Raw genomic sequence first — 6625 nt, forward strand, 5'->3', positions numbered from 1 at the left:
TGACTGTTTTCTAGGATCTATATATCAACCCTCATTTATGTTAGCAGCCGGTTTATGCCACAGCTCAGACTAGAAATGTACTCTCTTTAAAATAAAAACATGTTATACTTACCTGCTCCATGCAATGGTATTGCACAGAGTTGCCCCTACCTCCTCTTCTGGAGTCTCCCACTAGTGCTGTCCTTTCCTCTTCTTCTCTGGTACTCTTTCAGCTAGCCATTTCCCCGAGGGGCACCATTGCGGGCGCACTCCTGAAATGGGCTGTGTATTTCCATATGCACACACAGCATGGCTCACCAACACCCTCTACTCCCTTCTCACAGAATAGGGCTGACAGCAACAGGAGCCAATGGCCTGTGAATGCAAGAAGAAAGAAGAGTAGAGCTGAAGACAGGCACGGAGCTCTATCAAAAGATGACTAAGGTAAGTGTTTAAGGAGGGCTGGGGAGAATAGTCAGTGGAAGGATTTTTACCTTAATGCAAAGAATGCATTAAGGTAAAAAAACATTTTGCCTTTAGAACCATGTTAATGAGAAATTGGTTCTATTGGCCCTGTATGCAGGCCAAAGTTGAGTTTTACTGTTACTCCAGATTATGCTGCATCCAGAGAAAGACAAGCTTCGAGAGCTGCCCCAGTGGGCCATGTCCAATGTCAAGGAGCCATAGAGTTGATGTGCATTGATTTCTTGTGCCTGGAACCAAACGTGAGTGGACATGGAAAAGTCCTGGTGGTGACAGACCATTTCACTCATTACGTCCAGGCTTTTCCAACAAAAGACCAACAAGCATCCACAGTGGCCAAGGTCTTGATGGAGAAGTTTTTAATTCACTATGGGCTGCCTCATTAAATCCACTTTAAACAGGGCAGAGACTTGGAGAGCCAACTCATCAGGCAACTGCTCGATCTGTTGGGTTTCAAAAGTTCAGTATCACCCCCCTATCACCCACAAGGGGACCCACTGCACCATTCTAAACATGCTGGGAACTCTTAACACCAGAAATGAGAAACCCCTCTGGAGCGGCCACTTTTCTGCAGTCCTGCATGCGTATAACAGTACTGAGAGGTTTGCTATTGATTACTCTCCATACATGCTCTTGTTTGGGAGAGAGGCCCAACTGCCCAGTGACTTTTGGCACCTCTTTAGACCAGACCTCTGTTACATCCTAGAGTGGGTATGTGGATCATCTCAGGAGGAATTTAAAGATGACTTATGAAAAGGCCAAGGCTACATCAGATGCCTAAGGTCCCAGGGTTTAGAAGTGCATTACACACAGAATGCAAGGTTATGATGTGCATAACAAACCCAATAGCACACGTATGGGGCTTTAACAGTGTGTGCAATTTACAGGAGTGAAGCAAAAGACACAGCATATAAAACAGTATTTCACCACCAAGTAGGTATGATAACCATATCCAGCATCAGTGGTCAATAGCGTATACTTAACTAAAACACCCTATATACCGCTCCTATCAACTCCGCATATATTGGCATATCAAGGGTACTTTCACACTGCTCTGTAGCAAAATCGCAGTAAAAACGCAAATAAGTGGGGAGTAAATTCAAGCCTCAAACCGTTTCCAGATAGATTCCAAGAGGTATATGGAGCTACAAATCACCATAACACAAAAAAGGGGGCAAGGGAGACTCTAGTACTTTTAACAGGCAGCAGTAAGTGTACATCTGGCATGTGAACTGGAACCGACACCTAAAACTACAGCTACCAATCTCCTCCATGTATACAGGAAGAGGATGGCTGCCCCCCAGGCCTGCTGCAGGAAGCACATCGGCAAAGCCAGATGCAGGTGGGCATGCCACTGGCCTTGTTAGGTTTTATTGCTGTCTGTACCCCTCTTACGGAGATTCACCCTCTCTATTTGTCCTGTTTACTATTATCATTGAAAGTGAATGAAAAAAAAAAAATCCCAAATTTCGAGTTGTCCTCAAAACAGTAATAGAGGGGAAATCTTCAGATGGAGACACTAGTTCTGGTGACCTGGGGTGACCCAAGGGATGAATTTGTTGAGATTTTGTCTCACTTCCTGTTTTTGCTTTGGGAAGGAAAGTGAGGGTCACTAGTAGAGTTGGGCCGAACACCCCCGAGGTTTGGTTCACACCAGAAATCCCGAACATGTAAAAAGTTCAGAGCCTAGGCTCAAACTCTATTAAAGTCTATGGGACCCAAGTTTGAAAAATCAAAAGTCCCCATTTTGAAGGCTTATATATGTTACTGGCCATAAAAAGGGCACGGGGGCTCAGGTACTGCCCTGGGGGATGTATATAAATTCCAATTTTTTTTTTAAAAAGATCATTTTTAGAGAAGCAGTGATTTTAATGATGCTAAGTTCTAAATAAAACAATAAAAATTAAAAATTCCTTTAAATTTAGTGCCTGGGGGGGGGGGGGGGGGTCCCCTTAGTCTGCCTGTAAAGTAGCGCATCAGTACTGTGTAAAGAACTTGTAAGTACTGCAAAACTGATGGGCACTGTGGCACTGATGGGCAATGATTGGCACTGGTGGGCAGCGCTGATAGATGGTAATGATGGGCAGCAGTGATGAGGAGGGCACTAACAGGTTCCTTGAGCACTGATTGGCATCAATGGTGGCATGGGTGGGCATCCCTGGTGGCCATGGGTCAGAAATCCCTGATGGCTGTAGTGGCATCCCCCAAGGGTCTGCACTGGTAATCAATGCTCTGATTACAAGCACAGACACCCCCCCCCACACACACACACACCCACACTTACTTTGCATATCAATGCCATTTCTTCACAGCTGAAAGTGGCCCTCACCATGATTAGCCAGTTGATTGTGACCACTTGCTGGAATGTGTGCAACCCAATATGGTGTCATTTCTGGTCCAGGGCGAACGCCAATGTGCCATTTGCAATTTATTGTAAAGAGATTTTGCTTTATTTTAAAAAATGGCGCACACAGACAACTAAAATGTATTGGAAATGTTTTACCTAGGCCAGTGATGGTTACCCTTAACCCCCCCCCCCCTAGATGTTTTTGCCCTACATTTTCCATAATGCTCATGTACTCTGCAGTGTAGGTGAGCATCATGGGAAATGTTACACCTGTGTTGCCAAGGTTCATCATCACTGACCTAGGCCAACTAAAAAGGTGAGTGAGCGCTGTAGCAATCTTTTATTTAGTAATCATTTTTAGTGATTTTTTATTAAATGTTTTGGTTACATTCATCCACAGAGGCTGAATGGAAATTTTGTATTATTTCTTAATTTATATATATTTTTAGCTAAATATATACATACACACTTTATTTCTTACAATTTAGCCCCCCCACAGACTCCCCCACACCCACCTCCCCTCCCACACACACACACACTCCTCCCCCCCACACACACACACTCCTCCTCCCCCCCACACACACACACTCCTCCTCCCCCCCACACACACTCCTCTCCCCCCCCACACACACACTCCCCCCCCCCACACTCCTCCTCCCCCCACACACACACTCCTCTCCCCCCACACACACACTCCTCCCCCCCCCACACTCCTCCTCCCCCCACACACACACTCATTCTCCCCCCCACACACACACTCCTCTCCCCCCCCACACACACTCCTCCCCCCCGCACACACACACCACACATCCACAGAGGCTGAATGGAAATTTTGTATCATTTCTTAATTTATATATATTTTCAGCTAAATATATACATACACACTTTATTTCTTACAATTTAGCCCCCCCCACAGACTCCCCCTCCCCCCACACCCACCTCCCCTCCCACGCACACACACTCCTCCCCCCCACACACACTCCTCTCCTCCCCACACACACACCTCTCCCCCCCACACACACCTCTCCCCCCCACACACACACACTCCTCTGCCCCCCCCACACACACACTCCTCCTCCCCCCCCACACACACACTCCTCTCCCCCCCCCCACACACACACTCCTCTCCTCCCCCCCACACACACACACACACTCCTCCCCCCCCCACACACACACACACCACACATCCACAGAGGCTGAATGAAAATTTTGTATCATTTCTTAATTTATATATATATTCAGCTAAATATATACATACACACTTTATTTCTTACACTTTAGCCCCCCCACAGACTCCCCCTCCCCCACACACACACACACTCCTCTCCCCCCCCCACACACACACACTCCTCTCCCCCCCACACACACACACACTCCTCTCCCCCCCCACACACACACACTCCTCTCCCCCCCCCACACACACACACACACACTCCTCCCCCCACACACACTCCTCTCCCCCCCACACACACACACTCCTCTGCCCCCCCCCCACACACTCCTCCTCCCCCCCCCACACACACACACTCCTCTCCCCCCCCCCACACACACACACACTCCTCTCCCCCCACACACACACACACACTCCTCTCCCCCCCCACACACACACTCCTCTCCTCCCCCCCACACACACACTCCTCCCCCCCACACACACACACTCCCCCCCCCCCACCACACACACACACACACCACACATCCACAGAGGCTGAATGGAAACTTTGTATCATTTCTTAACTTATATATATTTTCAGCTAAATATATACATACACACTTTATTTCTTACACTTTAGCCCCCCCACAGACTCCCCCTCCCCCACACACACTCCTCTCCCCCCCCCCCCCCACACACTCCTCTCCCCCCCCACACACACACACACTCCTCTCCCCCCCACACACACACACACACACACACACACACACACACTCCTCCCCCCACACACTCCTCCTCCCCCCCCCCACACACACACACTCCTCTCCCCCCCCACACACACACTCCTCTCCCCCCCCCACACACACACACACTCCTCTCCCCCCACACACACTCCCCCCCCCCCCCACCACACATCCACAGAGGCTGAATGGAAACTTTGTATCATTTCTTAATTTATATATATTTTCAGCTAAATATATACATACACACTTTATTTCTTACACTTTAGCCCCCCCACAGACTCCCCCTCCCCCACACACACACACACTCCTCTCCCCCCCCCCACACACATACACTCCTCTCCCCCCCCCCACACACACTCCTCTCCCCCCCCCACACACACACACTCCTCTCCCCCCCCACACACACACACACACTCCTCTCCCCCCCACCACACACACACACACACACTCCTCTCCCCCCCACACACACACACACACACCTCCCCCACACACACACTCCCCCCCCCCCCACACACACACTCGTCCCCCCCCCCACACACACACACACACTACTGGTCCCCCCCACACACACACACTACTCGTCGTTCCCCCCCACACACACACACTACTCGTCCCCCCCCACACACACTCCTCTCCCCCCCACACACACACACTCCTCTCCCCCCCCCACACACACACTCCTCTCCCCCCCCCCACACACACACACACACTCCTCTCCCCCCCACCACACACACACACACTCCTCTCCCCCCCACCACACACACACACACTCCTCTCCCCCCCCCCACACACACACACACACACACCTCCCCCACACACACACTCCCCCCCCACACACACACACTCGTCCCCCCCCCCCACACACACACACACACACACTACTCGTCCCCCCCCCACACACACACACTACTCGTCGTCCCCCCCCACACACACACACTACTCGTCGTTCCCCCCCACACACACACACACTACTCGTCCCCCCCCCCACACACACACTCCTCCCCCCCCCCCCCACACACACACACACACACTCCTCCCCCCCACACACACACACACACACACACACACTCCTCCCCCCCACACACACACACTCCCCCCCCCCCAAACCCACACACTCCTCTCCACCCCCACACCCACTCCTCTCCCCCCCCCCACACACACCCCATTCCCCCCGCCATACACACCCATACACACTTTGCTGGAGTAAAGGGAGAAACCCTACCCATGTTCATACTGTACTGCCATTGCACACACAAAACATACAAGAAATTGATTACATTCAATAGACACAAAAGATATCAGAATTACATCCAGACAAATATGAAATAAAGAAAACAAAAAACCAGGAAAACAGATGAGTACAAATGAATAAGCTTTATTTAACATGTATAAAACATCAGTCATCACTCAAGCAGGCATGTGAAATGTGAAATGTCCCCCAAATCAAGTAATCTTTATTCAAATTACAGTGCAAAGATACAACATATGATGACTAGATAGAGCTTACATTATCCAGCTTACAATATCCAACAGTCAAGCAAAATAAGTTGTAGATACCTTAGTATTAAGCATAAAACATACCCCACATACTTTTATGTTTATTGTTTGCATGGGCCTACCTTTCCATTTAAATACCATCAAATCAAAAGAACATACAGCTACACAGAGGCATGAAAATGAAAAAAACACATGTATAGAGTACATAAAGACACAAAAACTATACCAAACATTTAGAGCATGAAAAGTATTCTTCCAACAAAATACACTTACTGCAATATGGGTCCTTAGGCATGCCAGCAAACCCCCCACCCCTAAAAGCAAATTCGGACATAAAAACATGTGGCCCTGCTGCCAGAGGCCAAATGAGCTGCTATTAAACATCCCTTTATATAACCTTGGTTAAACTACACCCACCCAGTATAG

Source organism: Pelophylax lessonae (assembly GCF_965119305.1).
Source record: "Pelophylax lessonae genome assembly, chromosome: 1".
NCBI lineage: Eukaryota > Metazoa > Chordata > Amphibia > Anura > Ranidae > Pelophylax > Pelophylax lessonae.